Here is a 15,929-nt window from a genome sequence, read left to right as displayed (position 1 = left end):
AGACAGAATCCCACACTTAGACAAAATATCAAAGTTTACAAGATGCAAGCTTAACAAGGCAAAAATCATGTAGATTGTCATGAATATGACTAAGGCAAAATAAGGGTTGTTATAAGACATCTATAAACATGCAAAGAGGATCCCACAAGTTAAGCTTCCAATTTTTTTTGGCGATTACTTCCACTATCTTACCTAACATAATTTCCTACATTGATGACACAACTGTTAAAAGCATAGAAAAAGACACATGGAATAGGTTTAAGGTCTTTCAAGACTATGAATGTTTATTTCAAGTTATGGTAGTTGTTACTAGTAGAAAAACACTAGAAAACATAGAAAATGGGTTGATAGTGGAAAAAAATCATGGGCACGCGACAAAATTTGGTTACAATCGCAAACAATATTTAACTTTGGATAGGAATGGCAATGGGCAAGATGGGATCGAATTGGTGGAATCATGTTTCCATTCCATTTTCTGTCAAGGTAAGGAAGAGATGATAACCACATTTTTTCATTTATACGATTAACGAATTACTGAAGAAAAAAGGCTCAAGTATTATGTGAATTAAAACCTTCAAGGAAGTCAATGTAATTATATCGAAAGTGTGGGACTAACTTTATTTTTTTCAAACCTTAGAGGAGGTGAGTTTAATTTACCTTTTACTAAATTGTGTGATTAGTAATGCATTGCAAAAGAAAATAAGAATTAGAGCTATAAAATTGAACTAAGCTCGTATTTGTAATGCCCCCAAATTATTTAAATTAAAATATTACTCATAACATGATTAACTCTAAATCATTCATCATCAACTAACAACATTAATCTAACATCATCTTTCTCATTGAACTATAATCCCAAAAATACAAATTTCATGTTCAACTTTTAGTTACATCAACATTAGCATAGTTCAAAAAGCTAGAGGAAATGATACAAAATGCCCTATTGGCTTACAAATGTCAAGGCCACACCTTGTTCCAACAAAATGGACTCGCGATCTCAAAACACATATGCTCGGAGCTTCCAAAAAATACATCCATGAGCTTCCGTGCTCCAACCAACACAAAAAAATTCAACCTCTTTCTCACTGGGGTGGTTGCAGATCACCAAGTCCTGAAATGTTAGATAGGAATGAGTTAGATGCCCAGTAGAAATATTTTTAACAAAATATCTAATTATTTGAAAATATATATGGCATTATCACAACCAAACATATTTAATTCAACTCATTATATTAATTTAAGAAAGAATACATGAATTCATAGTTTCCATAATTTCATAATTCAACATCGGAGGGTAAATACACCATGATGTCCCTAAGGAGAGTCCCAATACATACTATGGAGGGTAAAAATATTGACCTAGAGCTCAAGGAAATGGATGTATGGCCCAGAGCATTTAACTCAGACAAAGCAGCTCTAAAGTAAGGGCTAGGCCCAAACTCTTGTTAGGTCCATCCTAATGAAAGAGACAAAGTCACATGACCAAAGGTCTGAATAAGATTGCCTTCTGGAAGGAAATCCACAACATAAAGGAGAGCCCTTGGGTCCGTTTGTAACCTATGATGGAGATCAGAATTGACAGAGATAGGGATATGAGATCAGCATATCTTGACAACATGATCATCCGATAAGCAAGATCTGACGGTCAAAGATGAGAACTAGTATCCAAACTAATCTAGGCCATCCAAAATGAAACAACTCCGACGGTGGCAAATCGAGACAACTTGACCACTTGCCTGACCAAGGTCTGGGGGCATAAAGTACCATTTGATCAAGACAGTCATCCAACGGCCCAAATGTAAGGAAATGACACTATAAAAAGGAAGGATCAGGAATAACAAAAGGGGCAAGTGAACAATAAACAATACAACTAGGCCAAGTGAACAATAAACAATACAACTAGTCTTTTTTTTTCAATATAACATGTCAAAACGGTACTCTGACTTGACCATCGGAGGGTCCTCCCGACCAAACTTGGTCAGGAACGATCACTAACGACTTGGTGTCTTTTTACAGAGCATAGGAAGAAGCAACTTATCTCGCTTTTCTTGTGGAGAAAACTTCTTCCTTCCATACATACATACATACATATACATTGGCATATATCCAAAATATCCCCACATTTGCCGGCTATTAATACAGTAGGGAATGGGCACCCAAAATCTTATGTTTTTTCACTTTTACTGACTACAATATGGTAGGATCAATGGACACCAAAAAACAATTTTCCACATTCGTCTGACAAAGCTCAAGATAGGGCAATTGGGCACCATTACTCCCCGCACAAAGTAACAACAATACAACCATTTCCCAAAACCAACTGCCTACCCGGACTCACACGCTATTTACCACCCCCTCAAAACTATCTTTCCAAGACTTCCAAGTGTTTATACATTCAAGAAGATTAAAGTAATTTTTCACCATTTAAGCCATTGAGATAAATATAAAATGACAAATCCCAAAATCATAAATAAAATCTCAAGAACATCCAAATTTCACAATTCTCAATTCAAATACCTCTCAAATAACATAATCCAAGCACCAATTTTAAAGAATTGTATACCAATTTCATTTAATCACATTATCTTTAAATTTCAAAATTTAGGGTTTCATAAAATTTAGGGCTTTTGCCCTTCCATCATATCTAAGGCCATTTCTCACGTAAAATTTCCATAATTTAAGAATAATAAAAGGAATCTTAAGAAAATGGTAGAGAAATTCCATTTTTTTGAAAGAAAACTTCAATGTCTAAACTCAAACATTCATCACTTCATCAATGTCATAACAATGCCACATAAATGTCTTTAAATCAAAGAGATACAAGGTTAAAAGTAATCCTACCTCAAGAATCAAGACGAAAAAGCTAGATGATCGAAGAACTCTTTGTAAAATCCCAATCCAATCTATCTCCACCCAAACTCCAACTTTTGTAAGGAAAGGGTTGTAAATCCAAGTAGAATGGGAGATTTCTAGAGAGATATAACTAGGGTTTTCGGAGCTAGAGAGAGGAGAGAAGAAAGGAAAGAAAAAGTGAAAAAAATGATCTAAAAAGTCACTCTTAAGTGGCTGATATTGCGCAGACCACTTGAGCGGTCTTTTCACCGCTCGAGTGGTGAATGAAACCTCCTAGTATTACAACCTACAAAACGAGATACTGGGGACCCCCACTTCTTCGCTCAAGCGACCATTTGATCGCTCGAGTGGTCCCTCGACCTGCAAAGCAAACTATGGGGAGCACCTCATCTCCACTCGAGTGGTCTTTTCAACGCTCGAGCGATCTTTTCACCTGAGACGAATTGTCACAATATTAGGCTAATTTAATATCAATTCGTTATATAAATAAATAACATGAACACATTTTAAAATTTGTTAAATTTTAAGTCAAATTTGAACACACTATTAATCGGTTTGATATATTTATACACACTATTAAAAAAAATTGAGCTACTTGACTTGTTACTAGTTCAATTAAAAATCATTTGAGATTAGTTCAAGAAATAAATAGATTTTTATTAACTTTGTTTGGTTTTGAGTTTTCAAAAATAAATTTGGGACAATTACAAAAAAAAAAAAAAAAAAGATCCACGGTTTGAGCTTTATAGCAAAATAAATCTTGAATTTTCAATTTTGTCAATTCAAACCCTTATTTTTTTTATTTATTTTGAATCTAAACCATTCGCCTATTTTTGTTAAATAAAACCCACACAAAAAAAGTTTTTAATCGTTAAACTCAATGTAGGTATATATAAACTGTCTAAAATATTGTTTTTCATTGAGTTTAATGATTAAAATATTATTTTTTCTGTCAATTTTACTTAATGAAAATAGACAAATAATTTAGATTGAAAACAAATCAAAAATTTAGGATTTAACTTGATAAAATTTAAAGCCCAGGGTTTACTTTGTTATAAAGGTCAAACCCGTGTTTTTTTTTTTTTTTTGTAATTTTCTCAATAAATTTTGAATTTTTTGTTTTTCATATTTTGTTAACTTTAGTGATTTTTTCTTCTTCTGGTTTTAGTGAAGAAATCTAAAAAAAGAATTGTGAACAAATCTTTAAAAAAAAATTAAATTAAATATATAAAAAAAATACAAAAATGTATTATTTTTTTATATGTATTTTTTAAATTTCATAAATATTTTACTTTTAAGTGTGTATAAATTAAATGAATTTAAAAAGTATAAAAATTTATTTAAAATATTTCTTAAAAATAAAAAATTACGAAAAACAAAAACTTTAGAACACCAAAACTATTAATGAATCAAGTGATTAGTTCTTGTCATCTCATTAAAGTTGGCACCTTACCGAATTAATTTCTAATAATTTATTGCTAACTTATGTCCTATCAAATAGACACCCTTAATATTTTGGATAAGTTAAAAGAATAAAGGTTGAGACCTCCTGACCCCTTTTAATTTTGATTGGTCAACTTTTCTTTCTTTTTTTTTCTTTTTCTTCTCACCCAATCCCCAACCTCCATGTGTGTGAGGGGGTTGTGGGGTGGGTGTTTTAAGGGGGTCTAAATCAATGCCCGTTAAATTATGTACTTAATTAATTGTCATAGTAGAAAAAACTTTGAGAGTTTTGACTACCGCTCTCTAATTATAAATTTGTATTAATATAAGGCAGCAAAAAAAAAAAAAAAAAAAAAAAACCAAACAAACAAACTAACTAACCTGTTTAGAAGCATTAATGTTGAGAGTATTTGATTAGAAAATGACATTCAAATTATCAAAGCGTTGGAGCTATAATTTTTTTTAGTTTTTATTTTTATGTTTTTTTATTGATTTGAAAACTTAAATTTCTATACATTTTGATTTAGATCTATGATTTTTTAAAATAAAGATTATATATTTGAAATTTTACCATAACTGCTCGCTTCTATAAATTTATTTTTAGCCACCACTTGTAAGAATATCCATAAAGTGACACATATGCCACATGTTTGTTTTATTTATTTAGTTATTTCTATTATATTTATTTAATTAGTTTAATGGTTAATGGGTAACTAACGTCTGTTCACTATCCCGTATGGTGGTTTCATGGGACCTTACAACTTCCCTGATGGTGGGAAGTTATAAGGGGTTACACTTGGATATGAGTCCAAGCCTATCTATATATATGCTTGTGATAGCCATCAAACACAGATGTTATTTTGTGAATAGAATAGGCTTGAAACTCTATTCCTTTCACTTTTTCCATATGGTTCTGTAAAAGTGTTTTGCGAGTGGGTTTTGTTTATACATTCAAGATTCGATCATTCAAGAATAAAGATTCAAAGGCTTGAACATCATGGCATGAGGTATTCTTCTTTCTGAATTAAAATTATTTTAATTCTTACAATTGGTATCAGAGCCACCTTCTATCCTTGTTGTTTAGCGTTATTGTATGTTATGGAGACCAAATCTTATTGCGTTCTGTTTTATACACTTGTTGGGCCCATGTTCCATTATGATTTCAACATGATAATTTTCTTCATGTGATTCGATTTGTTTTGTTGGCTATAATATATTATTTTGGTTTACGCTTCCTAATATTTTGATTAGTCTGAGCACACCACGTCTCTGCTTTTAGCCTTTTGTTTATTTTCTTCTGTCAATGAGGTTTTGGAACTTGCAGGCCATCATACTTTTGAATATAAAATTGATAGTCTAATACTTAAAAGTGAAGTTTCAGTCAACATGGTGCCATCATTATACATGATTTGTGATTGTGCCATATAGTTTAACATTATTTAAAGTTTGAATTATCAGCATGAATATTCATTGTTTGATTCATCTTAATATATATATATATGAAACTTGATGGATTAAAATATTAATTTGATGTCTATCAAAGATGAGTTATTGCATGATGAATTACTTAGAGGGATTAGTAGAATTCATTCTGTTATGTGATTGTAGTATTTGCATCTAAAATTACTCCTGTTCTGAATCTATTTCATCTTGGAAAATTATTGTATGTCATTAAGTATTGATTTTTATTTATTGACAAACATTAAAATAAAATAAAAAAACTGCGTCCTCTTATTTTGTATAAATTCTAGAAATTATCATGTTTTATTTGGATTTATTTGGTTTATTTTAAAAGGTATGAAAGACTTGAATTTATTTCTAGAATTTTCATAAAGAAATTTTAACATGCTATTAAGGATGTTTTGTTTCTTATAGTTGCATGTTTAAATAGTAAGCAAATTCAATTGAATTTCATACAGGGAATTATAACATGTTCTTTTAGTTTTTATAATTTTTGAGATTCATTGGCATGTTATCTAAAATAATGTAATATTATATTACATGCATTAAAGTAATTACTTATGCATTGAAAATTCATGTGAAATAAGAGCATGAATACACTATGTGTTGGGCTTATGGAATTTATTTTGGTCCAATTTTTAAGCAAAATCTAGTATAAGGTTGAATTACATGTGTTTGGTCTTGGGATTTTTCATGTGATATTACTCTGATTGTATGTATTATACATTATGTGCATTGAAAAATTATGTATTTGTTATGACTATAAGGATTTGTCCACATTAATAAATTATGCCATATTTAAAAATTTTATTTTGTTTTAAGAGTAGCCACAGCATCTTAAGATATAAAGATGTGATCCTCAATATTTTGATCACATAAAGTTAAAAATTAAGGGGGAACTTACTGATAAGTCCCATGTACCAAGTGCAAGATCTAGCTAATCCCAAAACAAAACACTTGCACCAATTAGTCCAATATATTTTTAATTGTTATCAAAAAATCTTTTTTTTTTTTAATTTACAGACACTGTTCACATCTTACTACCGTCGAACTTCCATTTAACGGTCGCCGAAGACTCAACGGAATGTCTAGAATATTGCCGGAAAAAAAAAATTAAAAAACATGTTATTAAACTGTAAAATTTTATAGTTCTAAAGAATGTTATAAAACTGCAAAATTTTACAGTTTTAAACCATGATTCATTCCAGCACCAAAAAAATTTTTTGAAACTGCAAAATTTTACAGTTTTCACCGCCTGTAACTAAAACTCGAAAACTACTTGTTCAGAATTCAAAAAATTTCTCTATTAGAACAGAAAAACAGAAGTGTATAACAGAGAAAAAAAAAAGAGATCGAAGGAGAAAGGCGGATGTAGAGAGAGGATTATACTCCGACAACTATTTTTTGTTTAGATCTAGCCAAATCTGATGTAGATCTACTCAGATCTGATAGAGAAAATTAGATCTACATCAGATCTAAGTAGATCCACTCATCTTCTTCGTCGGAAATATATATCTTCGCCGTCGGTGAGAGTGAAATCACGAGTTGATTTCGATGGTTGGCGGTTATTAGTGAACCCCGATCAATGGAGAAAGACATGAACACTTGCACCATCGTCTATGACGAAGACGATGAGAGAAAAATGTAGAAAAAAAGAGAAAGAAGAAAACGTAGAAAGGAAGGAAAAAACCAGAGAGATGGAGGAAAGGACTTTTGGGTGTACCTAAAAAGTTATGGGATTAAATGGTGTCCACATGTTCCACATGGGACCTGTGGGTAATTTCCCCTAAATTAATTTGGCATTTTTCATTGCAATTATGTTTTATAAATAATTTCTTGGTCCCACAGGAAAGTAATTATTTATGAAATTTAATTGGAATAAGATAATGGATTGGGTATTAAAGGGATTGAACACTCTAAACCCACAGGTATGAGTTTTCTTTTCCTTAAATATTTTGGAACCCATTAGTCTTATTATAAAGTAATAGCAAATCTAATACAGTTTAGTGACCTCTACCCACATGAAGGTTTAGATTTGTTACTGAATTTGACATTGGTTGATTCAGACAATAGCTATTGTTTCAAAGCATTAATAATGTTCTTGGTAATTGCAGTGATTTCTACCTTTGTATTATCTAATGAGTCTTCTCGTATTCCATTCTTGAACGGTGATAATTTTTCGGACTGGAAGGACAAAATCCTTCTAACATTAGGGTGCATGGACCTTGATCTGGCACTCCGTATGAATGAACCTTCTGAACCCACGGACGAGAGTTCCGCTGTAGAAAAGAGTGCTTGTGATAAGTGGAAGCGATCCAATCGCTTAAGCTTAATGCTTATAAAGTCACATATTAGCCAGAGCATTAGGGGCTCAATCCCAACATCTAATAAGGTCAAGAACTACATGAGGGTTATTGAAGAGCAATTTGTTAGTTCTGACAAAGCATTGGCAAGCAACCTAATGAACAAACTATCAAGAATGAAGCATAACAATTCTAGGAGTGTGCGTGAGCACATTATGGAAATGAGGGACATTGCAGCTCGTCTTAAGTCCTTAGAGATTAAGATTTCTGAGTCATTCCTTGTCAATTTCATACTCAATTCTCTTCCTGTGGAATTGGAGCATTCCAAATTTCTTACAACACACAGAAGGAAAAATGGTCTATCAATGAACTTTTGATCATGTGTGCTCAAGAAGAGGAGAGATTGAAGCATGGAAAAGTGGAAAGTGCTCATTTAGCAACACATAAAAGAGGGCAATGGAAAAAATTCAAAGATGATCAGAAATAGAAGAAGCTTGGTAAAGTGCCATTTAAAAATCATGGCAATAAGGATGCATGCTTCTTCTGCAAGAAAAAGGGTCACGTGAAGAATGACTGTCCCAAGTATAAGAAATGGCTTGAGAAGAAAGGTAATCTCATATCTCTTGTGTGTTATGAATCTAATTTTGTTAATACTCATCAATATGATTGGTGGATTGATTCGGGTTCTACAATTCACATTGCTAATATCATGCAGGGCTTCCTCAGCCTAAGAAAACCGACGAGAAGTGAACAAGGCATCTATTCGGGCAATGGGATGTGTTCGCACGTTGAAGTTGTTGGAACTTTCAGAATTGTTTTAAAAAATGGCTTTGTTTTGGATCTTGAAAACGCATTTTACATTCCATATTTTTCAAAAAACTTAATTTCTGTTTCTAGACTAGTACCGTTTGGATTTGAATTTCAGTTTGTTGGTGCAAATTTTAGTTTGTTTAAAGACTCTATTTCTGTAGGATTTGGTACTTTAATTAATGGTTTGTACAAATTAAATCTGGATCCTGTTTTTGAACAAAATCTTTTAACCTTGCATGGTGATATTGGCATTAAGCGTAATATTGTTGATGAGTTCTCCTCTATTCTTTGGCATAGGAGATTGGGACATATCTCCATTGAGAGAATAAAGAGGTTGGTTAATGATGAAGTCCTTCCGACCCTTGATTTTACCAACTTTGGTACTTGTGTGGACTGCATAAAGGGAAAGCAGACCAACAAGACCAGTAAAGGTGCCAAAAGGAGTGAGGAAATTCTTGGAATCATATACACTGATATTTGTGGACCATTTACCCCACCTTGTTTGAATGGTCAGAGATATTTTATCTCATTTATTGATGACTCCACACGATACATGTATCTCTACCTCTTATTTGATAAGGCCGAGGCACTTGATGCCTTTAAAGTTTATAAAGCAGAAGAAGAGAAACAAACAGAAAAGAAAATTAAAATTGTGACGTCAGACAGGGGTGGAGAATATGATGGGAGGTACACAGAATTAAGACAATTACCAGGTCCATTTGCTAAGTTCCTTAAGGAAGAAGGCATTATTGCACAATATTCAATGCCTGGCACACCACAACAAAATGGTGTTGCTGAAAGAAGGAACCGAACACTTATGGATATGGTAAGGAGCATGCTTAGTTATTCTAATATGTCTATAAATTTATAGAGTGAAGCTTTGAAAACCGGTGTGTATATCTTAAACAGGGTTCCATCCAAGGTTGTTCCCAAAACACCGTTTGAGTTATGGAAAGGATGGAAGCCAAGTTTAAGACACTTACACGTTTGGGGTTATCCAGTTGAAGTGAGGGTGTATAACCCACATTTAAAGAAATTGGACCCCAGAACAGTTAGTGATTTTTTCATAGGCTATGCGAAAAACTCCAAGGGTTATAGATTTTGTTGTCTTTCAAATTCACTTAGAATTGTTGAAGCCAGAAATGCTAATTTCATTGAGGAAGTTGACCCTAGTGGGAGTTACCCTCGAAAGATAGAGCGGAAGGAATCACGGGATCCGGATACAACACCCATGTATATAGGTGAATTGGTTGTCTTTCAAGATAATCAACCCGATATTCTTGAAAATCAACAAATTCAAGAACTTTCACCACAAGAGGAACAAGTCAACATAGAGCCTGTAGCTCAAGTCCCAATTGAGACTATAGAATTAAAGAGATCCTCACGAGTTAGAAAGTCAGCAATTTTTGGTGATTATTTTGTATACTCAATGGAGTCTGATTTTGACATTGGACCTAAAGATGATCCTATTTCATTTTCCAATGCCATGTATAGGGATGATTCTAAATTATGGTATGATGCCATGAAGGAAGAGTTGGAATCTATGGCTAAGAATTAAGTTTAGGAAATTGTCGAGTTGCCTAAAGGAGTTAAAGCGGTTGGCTGTAAATGGGTCTATAAGACCAAGAAAGACTCAAATGGCAATGTCGAACGATATAAAGCCAGACTCGTAGCTAAAGGTTTCACTCAAAGAGAAGGTATCGATTATCATAATACATTTTCTCCGGTTTCTAAGAAGGATTCATTTCGAATTATCATGGCATTAGTAGCTCATTTTGATTTAGAGCTACATCAAATGGATGTGAAAACGACATTTTTAAATGGGGATCTTGAGGAAGAAGTATACATGAACCAACCTGAAGGTTTTTGTTCTGATAAAGATAGTCACTTAGTTTGCAAGCTCAAGAAATCCATATATGGACTAAAACAAGCTTCCCGACAGTGGTATTTAAAGTTCCACAATGTTATTACTTCATATGATTTTACGGAGAATGTTGTGGACAACTGCATATACCTTAAGGTTAGTGGGAGCAAATACATTTTTTCTAGTTCTATATGTGGATGACATTTTACTTGCATCTAATGATTTGGGATTGTTGCATGATACTAAACAATTTCTTTTCCAAAATTTTGAAATGAAGGATATGGGTGAAGCTTCTTATGCCATTGGCATAGAGATTCACAAAGATAGGTCCAAAAGGACATTAGGACTGTCTCATAAAGCCTACATTGAAAGAGTTTTGGAGAAATTCAAGATAAGTGATTGCACTCCTAATGCAGCGCCCATTTTAAAGGGTGACAAATTTAGTTTAAATCAATGTTCGAAAAATGATTTGGAAAAGGAACAAATGGTTAGCATTCCCTATGCGTTTGCCGTAGGCAGTTTAATGCATGCTCTGGTTTGTACGCGACCTGACATTGCATTTGCAATTGGGATGCTTGGAAGATACCAAAGTAATCTAGGAATGGAACATTGGAAGGCTGCAAAGAAAATCACGAGGTACTTAAAGGGAACCAAGGACTACATGCTTACTTACAAGCATGTTGACTGTCTTGAGGTGGTTGGATATTCAGACTCGGATTTTGCGGGTTGTCAAGATTTCAGAAAATCCACTTTAGGATATGTCTATCTGCTAGCAGGCGGTGCTGTTTCATAGAAGAGCGCCAAAGAGATGATAATTGCATCATCAACAATGGAAGCAGAGTTTATAGCATGCTTTGAAGCAACCTCACAAGCTATTTGGTTAAGGAATTTTATCACAGGGCTTCGAATTGTGGATTCAATTTCTAGGCCATTAAAGGTTTACTGTGATAATTCGGCTGCGGTTTTCTTCTCTAACAACAACAAAAGTGGTAGCCGAAGCAAGCATATTGACATAAAGTATCTTGTTATTCGAGACTGTGTTAAGAAGCAAGAAGTCAGCATTGAGCATATTAGTATCGATATGATGGTTGCAAATCCCATGACCAAAGGTCTTTTTGTAAAGGTGTTTTCAAAACACGTTGAGGGCATGAGACTGATTGGTTAGCTCAATAATTTTTCTAGTTGTTGTTTTATTTTGTTTTGTCATGACATTTTGATTATTATTAGTGAAAAATATCATTTTGTGCACCTAGAGTATTTGTGATGTTATGCAGTCTATTGGGACTATTGATCCGTAGGGATCATTGGACCCAGAATAACTTATTAGAAGTTATTCATAAATAATGACACCACATAAAGTTGAGAGTGTGATACAATGTAATACATGGAAGGAAATACTCGATTGATAGAGTATAACCGCCATGATTCGTGTATTATAACTCTAAGGTTTGGGTATTTTTATTTAATGGCCATAATCAGTTTGTTAGTTACCCGACAATCAACAACGTGTGTTATATGTACCAAGTGGGAGAATGTAAGAATATCCATAAAGTGGCCCATATGTCACATGTTTGTTTTATTTATTTAGTTATTTATATTATATATATTTGATTAGTTTAATGGTTAATGGGTAACTAACGTCTGTTCACTATCCCATATGGTAGTTTCATGGGACCTTACAACTTCCCTGATGGTGGGAAGTTATAAGGGGTTACACTTGGATATGGGTCCAAGCCTATCTATATATATGCATGTGATAGCCATCAAACACAGACGTTGTTTTGTGAATAGAATAGGCTTGAAACTTTGTTTCTTTCACTTTTTCCATATGGTTCTGTAAAAGTGTTCTGTGAATGGGTTTTGTTTATACATTCAAGATTCAATCATTTAAGGATAAAGATTCAAAGGCTTGAACATCATGACAGGAGGTATTCTTCTTTCTGAATTAAAATTATTTTAATTCTCACACCACTACCAATAACTTACCAAACATATATATTTTTCATTTTTTAATTTATTTTTCAGAATTTTGTGTATGCCAAATAATTTTTTTGAGAGAATGCTACTGAGTGCACCCCAATCATAGAAAGTTACAATTTTTTGGGATGAAAGTTTTGAATGTTTAGTGTGTTATGCCACTTTAGTAAAAATTACTAATCCATATATTATATAAGGAAAGGAGATTTTTATTGAGAAACTTTCTAGTAGATCCAAACTCTCATTCTAAAATTATTGAATTTTCAATTTACAAAATAGATTAAAAATAAATTATTGACTAATATATTTAATTATTTTAAAAATAATAACTATTCCTTAATTTATGGATTTCAAAAGGAAATATAACAAAATATTCCACAATCTCCCCCATCATAATCTCTCTCACCAAATTTCAAAAAATTAAAACCTTTCTTCCTACTCTTTCTTCCTAAACTATCTATCTAATAAAAAAATCTACCTACTTTAGCCCCCGTTTGGGAAGTGGGTTGGCTTTTTGGCTTTTTGACTTTTTTGGCTATTTTAGCCTAGGGCTAAAAAGCCTGGTTTGGGAAGGGCTTTTTGGCTTTTTGGCTTTTTGGTGAGGTGTCATCTTGTTAAAAGACCAAATTGCCCTTTTCCATTTTTTTTTATTTTTTAATTTGGGTTGGGATTTGGCATTATTTCCGTTTTTTTTCTTCTTTTTTTTTTTTCCCAATTTTGGCTTTTTGGTGAAAAACAAAATTTTTTGGTATGTTTTTTTTTTCGGTATTTTTTTTTTACAATTTTGGCTTTTTGCTTAAAATATTTTATTTTATTTTTTTGGATTTGGCATATTTTTGTTATTTTTTATTTTAATTTTTTCTGTTAGGTTTCGATTTCGCCTATTTTCCTAATTTTTGTTTTTTTTTTTTGGGTTTGGATTTCGGGTTTTTTTTTTTTTTTTTTGTATATTGGGTGTCGATCTGCCAACTTTTGCTTAATTTTTTTATTTTTCATTTTTTTTTTATTTTGGGTTTGGAATTGCCATATTTTGGTTCTTCTTTTTTATTTTAATTTTTTTATGTAGGGTTTCGATTTTGCATTTTTTTTGTTTTTTTTTTTTGGGGTTTCGCTTTGGCATTTTTTGCTTTATTTTTTTTGTTGACATTTTTTTCATGTTGGGTTTCGATCTCCCGAATTTTGCAAATCCAATTTTTTTATTTAATTTTTTTTTTGAATATATTTTTCAGATTTTGTGCTAATTTTTTTTTTCTTTGAATTTTTTTATTTTGTGCTTGGATTTTTCGTATTTTGTTTAATTTTTTTTCCTGTTCCTTTTTTTAATTTTGGGTTTGGATTTGGCGTATTGTGCTTAAATTTTTCGATTTTTATTTGCGAATTTATGTTTTTGTCTTTTTATTGTTTATTTTTTTTACTATAACTATGTTTATTTTTTTGTCTTGGATTTTTATTTTTAAGTATGTCTTGTTTTTTTTTTAATTGGTATACAATAACTTTTTTTTTAATATATTTATGTGTTTCATTTATTTGTAATTTACGTCGCACATGCCAATTTGTCTATTCTTTTTCTTTTCCATTTGTTTTTATCTGTTTCACCTTTTTTTTGTTTTTCCAAAAGCAAAATTCGTATGGATTGTTGTTTTTCAAAGTTAGGCACGTCAGCAACTGGAAGGGGTTACATTCCCGTGGAAACTCATACATATTGTACATGATAATATATTTGAATACAGTCTGTTTCACGTGTGTCATTATGTGACAACCATACGAAAATTATTTTGACTACTATATATTTCCTAACATTCCGTTCTTACGCATGTAACATAATTTGTCGCGTATGTAAAGGCGGACCAATGCCATATGGGGGTCCTCATCTCCAACCATTAAACCATCCTCATCATGTTCAACTTCTGGTATGGCATTTACTATTGTCATAGCCTCTTCCTCGTCACAGATTGGCTGAACAGTTGTTGGGTTACCTGTGTTTCGCCGTATATAATTATGTAATGCCATTGACGCACCTACTAACTGAACTTGCACATTTGCAAAGTCATACCGAGGCATGTCTCGAATAAACCCCCATCGCTGTTTCCAGGCACCGAAAGTGCGTTCCACCACACTGCGTAAGGACGAGTGCACTTTGTTAAATAATTCCCTTGGCGTGTTTGCCATCCTGTTCCGTGCAATACGTCGGAATTCTTGTTGGTGGTAACGGTCACCTTTGAATGGTGCTAAGTAACCAATCCGATTTGGATAGCCAGAATCGACAAGATAATATTTGCCTGCAGATATGACAACAATGTATGACACAAAAAACGAACATTCTGCGTCATTTTCATATAACACTTTCTGAGGAAAAAATTAATACATTATTAAATCTATTAACAGGACCATGTGTTACCTTCGTCAGGATGTGGGAAGGGGACATTCTCATTTGTTAGTATCTCGTTGAATATGCGACTATCATGCATACTTCCTTCCCATCCGCAAGAAATGAATATGAAACACATGTCAAAATCGACAGCGGCCATTATATTTTGTGTGTGACAGTATTTCCTACCGAAATATGTTGCCGCATCTGGCCCCGTAACCCATGCACTGACATGTGTTTCGTCTATAGCGCCAATGCAGTCCTGTAAACATGGATCATATGTTTTGTTTCGTAACTTTGTAACAAGTGTTTCAAATTTGTCTCGTGCATCTAATAACAAAAACCATATATATTGTCTTGATTTATATGTCAATCATGTTTTGCTGAAGTACCTTGAACGGTAGGTATTTCCGTCTAGACCGCACGTATGGATGTATACGATGCTGACTGTATGTGGGCCAGCAATGGACAACAGTGAACTCTTTCATGGAATTTAATACGTTATGCACGTGCCTCGACACAGTCTCCCCGGAATGTTGGAACCGTTCCTGGATTTCCCGATTTTGCTTCCCTTTCAAGACATGGATAAACATCGCAACGCTTTCTTCAATAGCTAAGCCATGTGGACGTTGCGGGACTTGTAACCCAAAATCATTTACTAATGTCTCACACAATGCGGCAAAAACTTCCTTCGGCATGCAAACATTTTCCTCAAAGCGACCCATATGCCCCGCATATAGTTCGCATATCCATGTATTCCCGGTTAGTATAGAAGTGCGACATGGCGTTTTATTCATGTGTTTTTGGTACCATTCTGTCGCCAACTGGCATGCTTGTAGAAATGTGTAGT

Source organism: Camellia sinensis, chromosome 5 (genome assembly GCF_055761805.1).
Source record: "Camellia sinensis isolate YWXY chromosome 5, ASM5576180v1, whole genome shotgun sequence".
Taxonomy (NCBI): Eukaryota; Viridiplantae; Streptophyta; class Magnoliopsida; order Ericales; family Theaceae; genus Camellia; species Camellia sinensis.
The sequence above is the reverse complement of the archived record's forward strand: the minus strand, read 5'-3'. Positions refer to the sequence as shown.